This window comes from Dermochelys coriacea, chromosome 4 (genome assembly GCF_009764565.3).
Source record: "Dermochelys coriacea isolate rDerCor1 chromosome 4, rDerCor1.pri.v4, whole genome shotgun sequence".
NCBI classification, from domain to species: domain Eukaryota; kingdom Metazoa; phylum Chordata; order Testudines; family Dermochelyidae; genus Dermochelys; species Dermochelys coriacea.
The window spans coordinates 66404032-66422225 of NC_050071.1; the positions used below are offsets into that span (position 1 = coordinate 66404032).

At 40.5% G+C, this 18194-nt stretch overlaps 1 long non-coding RNA gene across 1 annotated transcript in view; it reads right to left on the reverse strand.

Moving 5' to 3' along the window:
- The window catches only part of LOC122459861, a 70039-nt gene that overhangs the window by 51396 nt on the left and 449 nt on the right, over positions 1-18194 (reverse strand). The window lies entirely within an intron of this gene.

Genomic DNA, 18194 nt, shown 5'->3' on the forward strand with positions numbered 1-18194 from the left:
CTTCATAGTGAAGGGGAGGCATCCACTGACCAGATCAATGGCCTGGTAAAGGACTTAAAAAGAGGTGCTGGATAAAAATAACAGAATGGGGGAGGGGGATTGGGGACTGCTATGATTGATATGGCAGGGAGCCACCGCCATCTCATTCTCATACTCCACCTTAATCCTACTATGAAGGGGGTGAATGGTAAGATCCCAAGCCATGGGTTGGCTGGGGGGATCTGGATGGAAAATGAAGTGTGACTGGGTAATGATTTGAATAAACATGGATTTGCCTGCACTGTACACTTCATCTGCTGGGTAGTCCCAGACATCCATATAAAGTTGTTGCCTGATTAAAATCCATATCCAGTGTCTCCTGTCCTTCTTTCAGTATACCTAGACAATGCACTTCCCTCTCAACTAACTTGATGTTGCTAGCGTAGCACATTTTACTGCCATATAGAAGAGCTGAGTATAATTGCCTAACTTGGTATTCACTCCTTGGTCCAAAAGTAGTCAGGAGACATACAAGTCAGCGAGCAGTATTTCACAATAATCTGTTGAAAAGTTTGCAGGCAGATTTAGAAGCAGTGTTTTGGGTTCCAAAGGGAGTTCTATCCATTTCTCCCGAGTTTGAAACTGCCTTGCAGAATAGTGTCTTAAAAAAGGCACAGAAAGACATGTAGACATTGCATAAGCCTTTTGCGGTTACGTATACACTGAAAGCAAATTTAATCATTTGACCTGCCTAAACTGAAGATAAATCTATTTCAAACAAGAATGGGGCATCATCTTTTCTCCAATAATATAAAATTAAATCCTGCAATAAGAATCAAGATAGGTAGATTTGATTTGAAGTCTAGTGTCAAATCATGCATCATAAATTTATAAATATCTGCTCTGGAAGCTAGTCTTTTAAGTATGAAAAGCTCACTGAGCTGATGAAGTAAATCCCACAGAATGCCTGTAATCAATCTCAGAGCTCTTACATGTATGAATATATGATACTGTAGACAGATGGCATGAATAGCCTCATCCACGAAGGAGTGCAACTGCTCTGGGGCTGTGGGGGAATCCATATCAGTAATCAAATGAACTAGCATAGTTATTCTGAAAGACTGAGCAAGTGGAATTAAAGATTTTTTTCTAGTTAAATTGTATGTGAAGTACGCTGTAAAACAATGCATTTTATGAAGATGCAAATCGTTTGTAAGACTCCTAACCACTATTAAACAATTGGCATGACCTTGGGTTTCCAATTTGCAAGTATTTTTAGAAATCCATAACTGCCATAATTGATTAAACTTTCCATTAACATAGTTAAAAGCCTTGTAAAGCTTCCATTGTTCTTGAGTAATTGGTAATAATGTGCTGTTGTTCTAATGGGTGCTTGTGCATTACTGCAATATTAACAATTTACCCTTTGATTTTTAGCACATTATAACTAACAGGAAATAGTGTATCAATTTTTCAACTTTGTATATTTGGTATAGCTTCAAATCACATCAAAACTTCAAATCATCTCCTCCCTTTGTTAGAGGATATATTCTGAATGCTTGAAATCATGGAACTTAGCTACAGTTCTAGCTAATGAATTAATTATTTAATGACATCTGCAGAATAGGAAGGAAAATATATTAACCTAAAGGCTGTCTACATGCATCAGGAATAAAGGAATAAAGCTGGGAAGCTTAACAGCTTTGACTTTATTAGTGAACTCAAACCACTAACGACAGAAGTGAATTTAATCATGCTTTATTTTTGTAACATGTATTCTTATAATCATGATGCAAGCAGTTAATTCCTGAAATATACTATTTAACCAGGAGTGGGTTGGTTATAAAGGACACTGGATATTTACTAATCAGTGGAAATATTTTTAATTCATATTTTTCCAAGTATGCTTTCAACATATTAAAGTATTCAGTTATGATCATAGAAGCCATCTGTGTATTATCTATGTTCAAGAATGGGGGAAAATAGTCTACATTAGCTCCCCTTGAAAGAGTGATTTTTTTTTCAGCATTATACAATTACTGTAGCTATCCATTCTCAAAACTAAATGTATCCTCCCTGATTCAAGTCACCCTTTGTTCCTAAAGATACAAGTTCCTATAAAAGCCAAAGGCAACCCTAAAACTACTACCTTCTCACATGAGTATTATACCATGAAAGCATCAAAACAGACCATCTTAATTAGGAAACATTTGTAGTTAAAAGACCATCCTAAAGCCTCTCCAGAGATGCAAGAACAAATCTGTTGCACCTTTGTTAGAAGACTATCACTCCTAATAAATGATTGAAGCAACCAATAGTCACTCAAAAGACTAGTCAAGTCTCACTATCTTTATTTCCAAAGCTGATAGTTACCTGCATTTCCAGGTTAAATGGCAACTACTGATCAACCTTCCACCATCCAGCTCCAAATGGAATGGGGCACTCTTGGTGAATCCCTATGCAATGAAATCCCTATGAAACATGAAAGCCAATATAGCACAATGCATTTTCATCATTGCTTAACCTATATCTATTTCAAAATTAATACATTCTATCAGACACCAGACTGCAGAATCAACAACTTGCTGGAGCTGCAACCTCTCACTTGTTGTAATACGCTGTCTTTGTGTATATGAGGGAGGAAGTCATATTGTTCTGTAGTGGCTGCCCTGATAATTACTACCATCTACTACAATGTTTGTCAGATGTTCGGCTGTGTGTGTGGTTCTTTCAGTTTGCTGTCCCAGCTCTTCACAGATAGCGGAGATAGCAGACTTCTATTGAACTGCCCAATAAATCCAGACTCTGTTTTTAGTGAAAGAACCTGGCCAGGTTTATTGTCAATGAGGCATGATCCTAGTATTCTGCAGACTCTATGGGACCACTAACACATATATGCCTGTTACAATGGACCGCTCAGTGTATGGCTGGACTTTCCATTTCTCCCCAGGCCAGACAAGACATTCCCTCTGAGACTCCATTTTATATATCAACACAACCAAGTTACATATTGCCCCTCTGAAATGGCTAGTTGCCACCCTCTGATGTAGCTCGCTACTACCTATCATCTTGTACATGTTGGTTCAATCAAAACATCTCTCCCCATCATACTGTCATCCTGACCTTATCTCTAAGGAGCATGCTTGTACTATTCTTGGTATTGTGGTGTTCTGGTACTGCACTTCTAGAATGCGTTTGTGTGAGTGTTCCATGCCTAGCATTTATTAGGAATGTGTGTTTCTCCAACATCAGCCCTGGTCTTTCCAGGTTCCGGGAGCGTGTTCACCTTTAGTTCAAATAGTGGAAGGATGTGTTTGTGGCTGAAAGTAAGGGTCCAATTCTTGCTCCCTGTATGTGGGTATATATTGTGTGTGATTTATACAGTAACAGTGGGCTTGTCTATATGGTACACACACTAAACACTTCCTAGAGCGCCTAATATAGTACGAAGGCTACATTAGCATGCACTAGGGAACTTTCACTGTATGCAAGCAGGGTCCACAGATGCTGCCAGTTAGTGGACAATATACTAGTGCACATCAGAATTTATATTCCAGGTAGCGCAAACTAAGGCACTGTGTAGACAAGCCCTGTGTCGGTTTATAAAACTTTTATTACAGATTAGCACCCAGCTGTTGAACCTGAACTGTGGACCTCAGATGCTCAGGACAAGCATTACCTTACAGGGAGGTGTTTAGAGAGTAATTTACTGACTTGGGGCCAAAACAACAAACTTACTTAACCCAACTATTCTCTCACAATGACCTTTGCATTTCTTCCATGCTATCCTGTGCATGAAGATACTTCTCAAACTGATACATCAGAAGGATAGCTAGCTTCTTGTTGTTCAAGTCCCTCCTCAATGCTAACTTTGGCTGTGATGCCTACAAAAGTTAGCCAGGTAGTAATTGTAGGTAGAATGGCAACAAAGATAATTTCTGCATACAAAAACTGCACACACACTTTACAATACAAATGTCAGTTCACTCAGTTTGTTAATTGCATCCCTTTTTTGTCTTTCATATTGCAAGATCAAGTAGTCATAATATGTCCACTAGTGGCTGGCTAAAATAAAGGATTAGAGTCTTACCACTACTATGAACTACAAAGGACCTCCTGTAGTGCAAATGTTAGTAGCCTGTATTTTTGAATGTGAAGTATCAGATTCTAGGTCTTGGCTCCACAGGTTTGTTTATACTGTATATGATTTATATATTAATTCTCCCTGTTGGAAACAAAGTGTAAAGGGATTGTTGCCCTCTTACTAACATTCAGTGGTGGTGTTTTGGTTGGTTAGCTCCCAGTACTAAAAGGGAAGGGTCTATGGGAAGCCAGGACCCTGAGACTCATAGTCCCCAGGAACAATGGGGAGAGGCCAATGCTCCAGGTCAGCCTGAATGACAGGGAGGGCAGGCTAATCAGGGAGTCAGGAGACCAGGGAGGTCCCATCTTCTGTGTGAGCTGGATTTGCCTGGGTCAGAAAGTAGGACCAAGCTAAGGAGAAAGCAGGGGCCCAAGCTAATCTGCGGAGCAGAGCTGTGCCAGACCAGAGGGACCAGAAAAGCAGCCCAGAGAGAGCAGACCCTGTCCTAGGAGCAGAGCTGCAGCAACCAGAGCCAGAGGGGCCAAAGAATCAGCCCAGGGAGCTGGAGGCAGAGCAGCAGCAGCGCTGAGACAGAATGGTGGAGCTGGGGCTGGAGCAGTCCGGAGCTGGGTGTGGTGAGCAGCTGAGGAGAGTGAGAGGGACCCTGGGCAGCGGGCCCAGCACAGGGAGATGTCTCAGCCAAGAGGCTCTGCAGGCCATGCTTGGATTGTAACCCTGACAGGGCAGGGGAAACACTGGGACACTCTACCACTTAGAGCCTGAGAGCGTGTGGCCACCACCAGAGCAAGTGTCCAACCCACAGCATCCCTGCAGCACAGCCAGGGCCTGAGAAGAAGGCCTGGGACTTGCAAGGAACAGACTGTGAACTGCCCTGATAGAGACGCTGTTTGTGATGTTCCCTGCCACAGAGCGGGGTGATGCGTTTCCTTTAACTATTCCTATTTGTCCTTATTCTTTTTAAAATTAATTGTTTATTAAATAACTTGCATTTGCTTTAAATTGTATGTAATGGTCAGTGGGTCAGAGAAGTGCCCAGTGCAGAGAGAGTACCCCAAAGTGGGGACACCCTAGCCCCTATCCTAGGTGACCACAGCAGGGTTGGGGGTTGAACCCCCAGGAATCCTGGGCCCAGCCTTGTTGGGATTACGAGGACTCTGCCAGACAGGAGAGTGGAAGGGGAGTCCTCAAGGGCAGAGAGGCCAGTGGGTAAAGGAAGTGGGAGCGAGGAATCAGATCCTTTCGCTAGCCCACTTCACCGGGGTAGTGCAGAAGCCAGGAAAGTTTCCCACAATAGTGGGACTATTCCCCCGCTTACAAAAGGATTGTTATTTCAGGAGCACATATTTGCTAGAACCTCTAGCTAAGAGCATTCATCCGTACCCATATATGAGAAGCCCTTAATTATTCAGGTTTCAGAGTAGCAGCTGTGTAAGTCTGTATTCGCAAAAAAGAAAAGGAGTACTTGTGGCACCTTAGAGACTAACAAATTTATTTGAGTACAAGCTTTCATGAGCTATAGCTCACTTCATCGGATGCAACCAATAAGTAAGCTGTAGCTCACGAAAGCTTATGCTCAAATAAATTTGTTAGTCTAAGGTGCCACAAGTACTCCTTTTCTTCCTTAATTATTCAGTTATCCCTATGCTTTCTCAGTATGATTGAGGATAACCCACTAAGAGTTTTGAGGTTAATGTGAGAAAGCAGGAAAAGTGCCTGAGCTCAATCTACACCACAGTGAACATCATTGTAGCGACAGAGTGGTAATCTTGTTGGAAAAAAAAAAAAGGGGGGGGAATAAGAAGTTTCCTATTGTACACAGTCTCTTTTGTGTTGTATTATGTGACGAGACTAATGATTCTGGATGCCTAGATTTCTGGGTGCCAAATTACAAACAGCTTAAAGGGATCTCAGAGGGCACTTACTCAGTACTTTCTGAAAGTCAGGTACATTTAGATTTTCTTAACTTGCATACCCCAAATCTAAGCACCCAAAATATTTAGTCATCTTTGAAAAAAGTCAGTCTACTTTCCCATTATATATAAAAAATGTCCAGGATGAGAATTTTTATTTCTTGAATATGAGTCAAGTATTGTATGTAAGACACAGGAATTGGATGTTCCATTCTACTCTGCACTGGTGAGGCCTCAGCTAAAAAGTGTTGCATCCAATATTGGGCATCACACTTTAAGAAAGATGTGAAGAAAGTGCAGAGAGTCCAGAGGAGAGTCATCTCAATAATAAGAGGTTTAGAAAACCCGACCTATCAACAAGGCTGCAAGAATTGAAAAGATGACTACAAGGGACTTGATAACTCAATAATATTAAGGGCTGTTCTAAAAAGATCAATTGTTCTGCATGTCCACTGACAATAGGTCAAATAGTAATCATCTTAGTTTGCAGCAAGGGAAATTTAGGTTAGATATTAGGAAAAAAGCTCTTTAAGTAAACACTGGAACAGGGTACCTAGGGAGGCTATGAGATACCTATGATTGCAGGTTTTCAAGAACAGGCTAGATATACTCCAGTCAGGGATGGTCTAGGTATTCTTAATCCTGCCTCGGTGCAGGAGAATGAACCATATGACCTCTTGAGGTTCTTTTCAGCCCTACATTTCTATGATTAGTGAAATTAAGTACAAATAAAGTCTCCATGAAAGAGCACATTCACTCTAATGATCAGCACATGTGTACTGAAACACAAATTTGGAGCTGCATCCTTTTTGTTATTAAACAGTGTCTTAGAAGAAGTCCTAAAAACATTAGCAGCCTAATGTACCTACAGTGGGCCTGGATGAAAAATATTAAATGTTAATCGAACTTCTGAGAAATTGAGCAAAGAGCAGATGTAAGTTTGTTTCAACTTTTGGGTGAAGGTTTGAGTTGTGTCTTATTTTATCTGAAGGGTTTTTCCGAGTCTAGTAGGCTAATGTCCCAGAGGGATTTGCACCAATGCACGTACACCCACAACTGGCAGTTGATGGGGCCAGCCCTACTCACAGCCAAGGCCCTGGTCAATGGCCATGGCAACACTCGTGACTGAACACATTCCTGTATTCACACCCTATGCACCATTGTAATAATCTTTGTACTACATATGCTTTATGAGTTATCAGATTTCAAATGATAACTCACTGGTCAGTAATATCATGGTGAAATATATGTAGCAACATTATATATAAAGTTATGCATTCCTCCAAATGCTGTTGGTAGCAGCTGTTCAAACCCACATTGCCCCAGTTAAGTAGGAATGGTCAAGCAGGTCTATTTTGAAAGAATGAGTGTCTACCTCAATTTACATATGCAGTAAAGAAGGGTCCTTGAGACAGCAAGAGGGAGACATCACAGACTCCCACCTCCTTCTTTACTGTTTGAGTAAACTTCGCTTTGAGGTTTAGTCCTCAGAAAAATCCATTTCAAAAGGGGATCTAACTAAAAGTGAGAGGCAAAAGCATCCTGGGTATTAAATTATTATTATTTTCCTCTCATATTCACAAAGAAGTTGGCAAAAGAAACTAGACCTTTGGACAGGGTTCTGACCTGACAATTTTGTGAGCCCCATTGCCGGGAAGGATTTTACTTTGAACCAAGTCTAGTTTGTTTAAATTTAGTTATTGGAAGTTGTGATGCATGGCTAGAAAGGGTTAAACATCCTGCAAAATAACCCTTAAAAGACATGTAGGGAGATAATGTTTGTGTTTTTACATATGTATGAGTAGGGTCAACAATGTAATCAACAGTCCCCAACTATGCTGTATTTTGATATCATTTAAATGAATTGTAAACATGGGACCTCGCAGTATTCATCTCTTTTAAATGTACTGTGAATGGTGGAGGAACAAGCAAATGGCCTTATGTTAATTCATATAGCTAAGTACTGGTGAAGGACCTCCTTCAAAGTCATCCTAGTTACCTTTTGTTCCCTGAGGAACTCCAACTTGTCAAAAAGACATGAAATTGTGTAAAAGATCTTTGGATCCTGATTCTGTCATCTCAGATCTGCTTAAGCTTCATCAGGGGAAGTTTGAGTCGCAAGACTGAGGTCCCAGTTATACTGGTATGCCCTGAATATGATATTTGGGCATTGGACTACAACATATAAACTGAATTCTGAAAGAACTCTTTGCAATTACAAAGCTCACCATCTCTGCTGTGAATCTGAACCTCAATGATTGAGCTCATGTCTGTATGTATATTTATCTTTTAACCATTCTCTCGTGTTTAATAAATTTTAGTTTAGTTAAAAAGAATTGGCTGTAGTGTGTATTTGGGTAAGATCTGAAACATTCATTAACCTGGGCGGTAATGTGTTCAATTCTTTGGGATTGGTAAAACTCTTTCTTTTATATGATGAAATAAGATTTACAGAAATTTTCATCATATTTGACGTGGGTAGCTGGAGGCCTTAAGGGAACTGTGTTTTTTGGACTTCTGAGTAACCAGTAAGGTAAATAAGAAGCAGTTTTATGCTGGCTTGGTAAATCTATCAATTAGCTTTATGGGGATCGTCTGTCCAATTCTTTTCAGTTCACCCTAACTGGGTGACCATATCTGGCTCCCCACTAGGACCCCGGTCACAGAAGTGTTATCTTTTTCTCTCTTGTAACCATTTCTGACTTCAAACTTTTTTACTCTTTAATTAAAACTATTCCAATGTTGTGGTTAAACTGGGCGGTGTAGTAACTCCATTTAAAGTAGTCAGTTGTTAGATATTGTTCCTGTACAGGGGCAACAGGCCTCCAAGATCTGGACTTTGCAGGAGAAGGCAATGTAGAATACATGATTGGGAACAGAGTTTCGGGCTCAGTGTTGCTAGCAAGCTGCAGCTATACTCAGACACTCAGGTTGTGACTTGCATGCTGTTTGTGAGGAGCCCAGGTTGAGAGCTACAGCAGAAAAGCTTTGAGACACACCCCAGGTTTCAGGGCAGATGATGACAACCTCTCACTGATCTGGATTGTACCCCAGAATACACCAAAATCAGCTAGACCAAAAAATGTCTACTCCCACTTATAACAGACTAGAAGTGTCCCTGACAGTGACACCTTCCAGCTTCAGATCACTTAAGGATATACTGGCACAGATGAAGTTGCAGAAGTGGCCCCCTGCTCCTGGTGCCCCCAAGCATCGGTCCACATAAGGGGCCGTTTTGGGACCAGAGAATACCAGGGTCTAAGGGAAATCCATCCATGCAGTTGGCACTGGTGGATGTGCATGGATAGTACAGGAGCTTTCCGCAGTTGCTCTGAATCACCTGAGGAATCCTCTACCTAGGAATATTCCTTTAGGATCTTGATCTGCTAGATTTAAGGAAGTTTTGCATCAGCAGAGCAGTGCCATTTTGCACTCACTATTCATTATACGAGGAGTTTTGCACCCCATTTGAATTAGAGGTTAGGTTGAGACATATTAAAAATAGTGTGTTTTAATGTATGAAATGTTTAAATTCTGATCTAAGTGTATGATTTTTTGGAGGGCTAAATCACTACTAAAGGATAAAAAAAATTGGTAGGGCTGCATCTTTAAGAGGAGGTAGCAACAATCATGTATGTTGCCTCTCTAAAAGTTAATAGTTATTGAAGTTAGTCAAATCCAGAGAAGACTGAGCAACTTCAGAGGACCCACCCAAGCTAGGTGATTGGACAAAAATGACAAATGAAATTCAAAGCTGATAAATGAAAAGTAATACACATTGGAGGGAAAAAGCTGGAGTACTCATATCTTACCGGGTTCCAAGTTAACCATATCAATTCAGGAAGAGAACCTTGGCATCACTGTGGAAAGTTCTATGTTTGATGTGCAGCTGTGGTCCAAAAAGCCAAAAAGATATTAGTATGTACAACAGTGGTCCCCAAACTTTTTACCTCATGCCCCCTGTCAAGCCAATTCCCCACTCTGGCACTTTGAGTGCAGAAGGTGGGGGCCTACAAGGATTATACAAATTAATCCTGGCCACTCCAGGCTGGTATTAAACTTCCAAGTTTAAAGCTTCTCTCCGACCTTGTATGGGTAGATGCTGCCACCACCCAAGTGCAAAAAAACCCTTTTGACCCGGGAAGGTGAACTTGGGAATTCTTCTTTGTGGGGTATCCTCAAGCCCTTTTACACACCCCTCTGGGGAAGAGCTGAGAAAGAAAACAAAGGTAATCAGTTGTTGCCACCAGCTAATTAAACATATGCACAACCCTTTTAGGACATACAAAACCCCAATCCAGTTCTTTAAAAAGGTAAATTTTATTAAAAACAAAAAGAATTAAAATACATCTGGAACTTAGGCTATTGCTAGATTTAAAAAGAGCAAATATAATTAAGAATCAAGAATGGTTTTCTTGAGGTCCAGCTCAATGGTTACAAGCAAATCAAAAACATTTGGAAGTTAACACAGAGGAGTTCAAAGCCTTACAAAAATAAAAGATAAACCTAATCATGTCTTTCTAGACTTTTCCTGATCTACTTATATATCTGGGGTTTCAAATTGAGTAGTTTCTAGATATGATCTGGTGATTTTCATACCTGGTTTACAGATTTTTACAGCATAGCTCCACCCCGGTCTCTGCTGTGTCGCCTCTCTCCAGAGAGCAGACAAAGGAAAAGTTCCCCCCCACCATTTAAAAAAGTTCTAGCCCTCCCATTTGCTCTTTTGGTCTGGTGCTCACTCCCTTCCTTTTACCTATGGGCTTTTTTAACCCTTTACAGGTAAAGCAAGCAAGAGAATAGCTACTAACAGGGATTTTATAGCTAACTGGCTGGCTGTAACTACCCACCCCTCTCCACCCCCCTTCATTTATCACTCCCCAGTCCACATCACCTCCAGCCTCCCAGAGATTCTGCCAGGAGTGGGGCCAGATTTCCAAGAGGGAAGGGGACGTGGAGGGGATAAGGGTGCCAAGGCTGGGGCCATAGCTGGGATTGGCAGTGGAGCTGGCAGTGTGGGACTGCAGGGCCAGTAGCGGAGCTGGGTGGTGCTCCCTCCCCACTCCCTATAAGGGCTGGCCCAGGGCCCCAGCTGTGCCCTCCCAAATGTTCTTCTGTGCCCTCCCTAGCGGGGTGTGCCCCACAGATTGGGGACCTCTGATGTATAAGAGGTGGAATAGAGAATGTGGAAATCATTCTATTATATCAATCAATGGTATAACCTTCATCTGAAATAGCATGCAGTACTGTTGATCCCATCTCAAAAAGAATATGGAGTGAAACATGATGAGAACAATTAAGGGCCTAAACTCTCACATGGAGAGACTGAAAAGATTGGGATTGTTTATCTTAGAAAGGAGATGAGTAAAAGTTGACATGATAGAAGAGTGAATGGTCTAGAGAAGGTTGACATTCAATGAAAATGAAACATGGCAAATTCAAAACAGATAAAGGAAACTAGTTTTTCAAGCAAAATGTAATTAGATTGTGGAACTGATAGCCGCAGAATGGCATGGAAACCAAAAATTTAGCAAGATTCAAGAAGAGTTTGGACATTTATGACCAAGAATATTCAGAATTGTAACAATTAATTCAACGAAAAAATTGGAAGGCATACAAAACCCCATGCTTCAGCAGTTAAATCAATCTCCAACTATTACATATTAGGCTGAGACCTTCATGGGAGACTAATGCAAAGTAGGCAGATGTGGAACAATCATATTTCTTGCACCTTCCTGTAATGCTCCTGGCTCTGGCCCCTGCCAGAAGGAGGATTCTGAACTAGGTAATACCTGGTTCTAATCTAGGTTGGCAATTCCTATTGATGGCTTGAGCATGATCTTTGCTTTATGATTTAGTTTTGATATATTGAGCTTGTTTTATGCCAGTTTTGTAACACAAAGATCAAAGTGGTGAACCAGCTCCATTAAGGGATGTGATTTAAAAACTAAAACCAAACCCTATTGTTTCTATATTCTCCTTGTCAGGTTTTGTTTTTGTTTAACAAACAAACAAACAAACAAACAAACAAACAAACAAAAACCACTTAGTATTGTTCTTCCCCCATTTTCTTCTGCTTAGCTTAAGCACACATCAGGCTGCTCTTTATGGTATTAAGTGACTCCATTTCTGTTTTATTTCCACTGAACTATGCCACAGAGTCAGTTTAACTTGCATTTACTGAGGTGTTTTAGATGGCTTGATTAAGGTTTAGGAGTTCCATTGCTGTGTTGGAAAAAATCCACTAAAATAGCAATAAGTAAATTCATAAAATACATGATGAAGATTTAGGTTATACTTCCAAATCAACTACTAAAATAAACAAAATAGTTCAAGTTTTCAGCAATCACTTTCTCAATCAGGCCATAAAAAAAATAAACCAAGCCAAGTAACAGACAGTGTCAGCACACTAATTCCAACCTCAATTAAACAGTGATGCAGCGGATCTGTTGTCCCACCAATTTATGTAATTTATCATGCAGTCTCCAGCCTGAATATTAAAGCTAAACATTTTTACATGTTGGGCATGTGGGCTAACAGTATCAAGGGAGAGTGAAAGCAAGTGTGGGCTAGGCAACAAACATACCTGCTATACTAAAGGCAGTGCTAATGAGGTCTAACAAATCTCTTTCTGGCATTGAATTTATCAGAAGTAAAGTTTCTTCTAGGATCTTGGTCCCTCTTTTCAGAGCTTGCAGGGGCCGAGATTCACAGCTCACTTAATTTCATAGAGAGAGAGACTACCTTTTGCCTCAAGTAACTTAAAAGTGAGCTTTCTGGCAGGATAAGGGAGACCGGCTGCAATTGGAAACCCACCCATTTTTCCACCATCCTTCTAGCTGAGGCTATGAAGCAGGACTTCAAAGGTTGTGAGATAGAAACGAGGCCAAGAGAAGGATCCTCTTTTCATTGTAAGGGTCGTCTGATCCCTTAAGGGAATGAATCTCCAGCTAAAGTCCAATTTTTATTCACACATAGAAGCACAGGTGCCTTGTTCATTAAAATAATTCAATATCATTATATAATGATATTAGTATGAAATATGCTTAGTAACTACAATCCAGTTATAATTACTTTATAAATTTATTTGTGGAAGCTAAATAGACATCCAGAAAATTGCAAAAATATCAAGCTAATGGCATTTACATATAAATCACATTTTACAAAATTCTTCTGTATAATAGAGTCTATACTTTCATTATGTTTCTTTACACAGAACAAAATTACCAAGTTCCCCAGTGGCTGACAAAAGAATGCTAAATATATACTAGCAACTCTCTCATTCATCAAATTTGTAATAAAAAACATGGCTAAGTCTGAAGGAAAAATCTGCACTTTAGAAAAATCATTAAATAAAAATAATTGTTTTAACAGAGGGATTTTTTCATTTCCCCTCCTCTTCCCCCCACACAACACACACACTCCTTCTCCTAACCTGTTGTGTTTCACACCAAAGTTGGCTGCATTTCAGTGGTGAGAGAAGTGTAATATCATTTGGGTTCCTTCACACAGAGGCAATATGGATATTTAATAGAGTTAATAAAGTATATCATTTAATGAGACTCATCTATGCCTTAATTTCTGTGGCCTCTAGCAGCCTAATCCACTGCAAATCCTTTTAATTTGGAGGTTTTGGTGGTGGTTTTAATCTGGTACTGAAAGCCCCTATCAGGTAAAAATTGGCAAATCTGCCAGAGTATAGCCACTTTGCTTCAGTGGTAAGTGTAATGAACAAAGCTGTTGACTGCATCTAAAAACCTTAGCTTGCTAGAGAAGGTCTCAGTCCTAACTTTAACAGCATTTTCCTCCATACCAGTATACATCTCCCATTAAGGAAACATCCAGGATATGTCCACACTACCTTTAGACAACTGAGGCTGGCCTGTGCCAGCTGACTCAGGCTCAGAGGGCTCAGTCTAAGGGGTTATTTAACTGTAGTGTAGACATTCAGGCTTGGGCTGCAGCCTAAACTCTGGGACCCTCCCACCTCACAGGGTCCTTGGAGTCCAGGCTCCAGACTGAGCTGAACATCTACAATGCAATTAAACAGCCCCTTAGCCCAAGCACGGTGATCCCAAATCAGCTGGCATGGCCATAGGATTTTTAATTGCAATATAAACATACCCCCATTCATCTACAGCTAGTGACCTGGCCCTTAAACTGCCAGGACAAGGACTTTTATTCTTTAGAATATTTGGCTCAACAACATTAGGTCTGTCACATTTTTTCATGCTTTAAATCACAGTTTAAGGTTTTTCTATTTAGTTTTGTTAAAATGGACCTGTCTGCTTACTCTTGCTTTGCTCATTGTAGGTCACTGACATTTTCTTTTCACCTATCTTATGTGCTTTTTTGTAAAATACTTCAAGATATGCATGAGAAGGAAGTTATAAGTGAATTGATACACTGGATGGGTGTTTGTCAACATTAACATATTGAATGAATTTCATACATTTTAATGGAACTATTTGGCCAACATAATATAATCACTTATGAGGCAAACTATCTGAAACAGTTGTTTCTTTCTTATAGGAGTGCTGGATTTCAGTCCTGCATAAAATATATTAGCATTTAAAGGCTCCACAATTCATTTTCATAGCTGGCTTTCTGTGCTTATGCAATTTAAAAAGCAGTTTCCTGACTGTCCAGTTAGCTGCCCCTGCTGTTAAAGATGTGCTCCTTAATCAGAACTTAAAAAAAAAAAGGCTCAATATGTATTGAAAAATGCTGCAAGAAGTCTTTTGGAATTCTGCATTCCATCTGTGAAATTGAAATACATTCTTTAGAAATGAGAAATGGTGCAGCCTGCTCTCACAAAAAGAATATCAATATTCTGTAAAGGAGAGTGCTCCCAAAAAGAAAACCTAAATGTTTTCAGTAGGACATATTTCAATATTACCTCTTCAGAGATTCTTGAGGAAAGCAGCACAATGAAAAGGAACTCAGTTCTCTTTTTCCCTCAGTCATGACTAAAGGCAAGAGATACAGAAAGGTGTATATCATTTAAGAGGAAACCCCCCCACATTTTCCATCTTGAGAACAAAACTGTCAGAAGTCAGCAATACCTTTCAAAATCCAAGATCACTGGAAATAAAAAAAAATTCTTGTCAGCAAGTTCTTGAAGAAGCCAATTGGTCTGTAAATCTTATTAAAATGAGATTACCCTCAGAAATGTGACTATAAAAGTGTCATTATGGGGCTCCATGTTTATTGTCTCCACACAATTCTGTTTCAAATTTGCTCAGTCTTAAAGGGTGAAGATTTTTGTTCCTCAGCAGTCAATTCTGCAAAACTCACTCAGGCGTTTAAAAACTAAGCTGAGTTCTTTCTAGTCATGTACCCAAGGCTTGAAATAGCCCAGTGGTGTGGGGGGAAAATTGGCCTTCTCCCAAGCTCCATCCAGTTGAGACAGACACCAAAATGAGGTAGACACCTATGCCTTCAACCTTGCTCAACTTTGCTTGCCCATGGTGGAGCTTGAATCCTCCTCTGACATCTGCTGGTCTTGACTCACCCTCAATGGGAATTTGCTTGTCCTCTGTCAGGCTTGGACGTCATTCTGGGCTCAGTTTGTTCGCAGAGGGACCCATTTGTCCCTCTGAGATTGATGGGGTGGTTGGTTGCCTCTAGTTGAGATGTTGCCTATTTGGCTATTGCACCTGTTCTGGTGGGCGTAGCATTGCTGCTGCCTCTACCTAGTGCGCGCTCTCTCTCTCTCTCTCTCTCTCTCAGGAAGGCAGAAATGCTTGCTGCTTCTGTGTTGAGGGTAGCAAATAGACTCCCTCCCAGGAGTTTCAGACAGCAAAAGATGGGGGAATTGGCAGAAGTTGGGGGCCATAGGGAGAGCTCCTCTCATGAGGGAGATTGTTTTTTTTCTCCTATACTGAGCCTTCATGGGTGGGGCTACAGCTGTGTTTGAATTTGGATCATTCTCCCTCTGTTTAGAGAATGATGCTGGGGACAACACAAAATAGCTGTTGAGGAGCAGCCAGGAAATCATCAGGAAGCCCAGAAGTAAAATAAAAAGGGTAGATGGTCAAAAATGCCCTTTTTCACCAAGCTGGTCAGAACAAGTCAGAACAATTTGAGAACTGCAAGCACTCATGACTCAAAAAAGGTGTATTATTTGGGTAAGTAAAGTGCAGTTTTTATGTTCCTCTATATACAATTCAAGGTAAAGATGAGGGTTAGGTTAGGATTAAAAATTGTGTTCACATTGCATGAGCTGAACTAATTATTGCCCAATGTTTATCCTCCCTTTTCTAAGGGAAAGAATCAAGAAGATAGAAACTTTGTTTTTCTAATAGCACCCTTTAAATGCCAATAGCCTGATGCTGGTCAGACTTAAAGTCAGAGCAGGATACAGAGACAGCAGTTGCAGCACCAGCGGATGATGACCTCCTAGCCATACTCATTCTGCTGGGTCTCTGTGCATCATTTGATTAATGAATGATGCTATTTTCCAACCCCAGTGCAGAGATGCATTGAAATGGCTGAGATTCTTCACATTCTGAATCACAGGTTCATTAGAGGCAGCTGTTTCTCCACCACTAAGACCCTTACCTGTGGATTTTTACTGGGTGGTCACAGAGGGTGAGCTTCACTTTGCAGTCCCTCTTGAATGTGCCCTGCTGGTAAACTTTGCTACCTTCACTCCTTTCTAGGTGGAACTATGCAGTCCTACCACATTGGCGCACAGACTCAGTGACAAAGTCCCCATTTACCACTCATGATAATCAATAGACCTAACAGTATTTGGCATCTGAACTTTCCTTCAGGACCCTGTGACCAGCAGTTGACTGAAGTGACTCAAAACAGGTCCTTCAAAACAAACTATATTTGTTCTCCCAAAGGTACATATTCATAGAAATATGTTAAAACAGAAGTCTGTATACATCTGGTCTCACCTAAACATTATCCTTTCTTTGCAAATTTTGGTAAGTTCCACTTAACCCATCTATTGCTGGCTAGAGAAAAAAATCTGCAGCACTCTGCCTCTGTGTCTTGTGGCACCCAAGTAACTGTTGCCCACTCACCCCCACCCTGCCTCTTTAGGTAGGGTTCTCAACTGTTCATTGGCCTTTTTGAATCTAGACGCCGGCCTTGCCAAAAAACAAAACAAAACAAAAAAAAAACCAACCAACAGCTGGCACCAGGAAATAGCATCCTTCCAATTAGTAGCTTCCTCACTGTTATCTTAACTCCCTTAAAGTTGTTAACTGCAGGTGTCTTATCTGACCATTATTTTGTTTCCTGTTTGCTATTCTTAGGAGCTCCTTTGAATTAATTCTGCATAATCAGACAATTATATCAAGTAAGTAAGCTAAGCTGCAGCTCATATTCATACAAACTACAGGTCTCCCCCTCATTCTGCACACAAGTCCCAAACCTCTACTTCATATTATTCTTCCTCTGTAATAAGGCTGTTAAAAAAAGCTGGTGAGATATCACAGTCTGAAATACCAGCAGGCAACACCAAATGCTTTTTCAAAAAGTTAAATACGACCAATCCCCAACTTTACAAATCTCTAACCAATATCAGAACCTGGATGTAGGGCAGCTTGCTATAGCTGAACATAATCAAGACTGAACTGATGATAGTGTGAAGGGGAATGAACGAACATAGGAAAAGTTGTCTCCTGAGGGCTATGATGCCCAATAAGCATCCATCCATGATAGGCTAAAAGCCTATGCTCTATCCTATTGGACAGTTCTGACTACAGAGGTACCATATATCACAGGCTTCATTATGCAACTTCTTAGGACTAGGAGTGAGACCACATGCCTCGAAACATCTCCTACTTATGCAAATCATAGCAACCTCTCTGCTTAGCAACACAGGTTGACACAAACAGCATCCTGATGCTTCAGTCTCTTCACTAACACACTAATGGATACACAGTCCAGTTTAATATCTCTATGCTGAGATTCTAAGCTCTCCAGAGGACTGGTACTAGCTACCTAAGACATCACCTCACCCTCGGAGGCATTGAGCTCCCATATACATTCTGAAGGGTAGTCATAATTTCAAAAGAGGAACGCTAACCACACTAAAAATCACAACTCATCTCTTTGACTTCTCCTTAGTAAGTTATTCACAAACACTAAAAACACACACAATTAAAACTAACAAGCTTTTTCTCTTAAAAATAGGAATCAAGAGACTTTTTAAAAAAATAGAAATAAATGACCATTCTTGG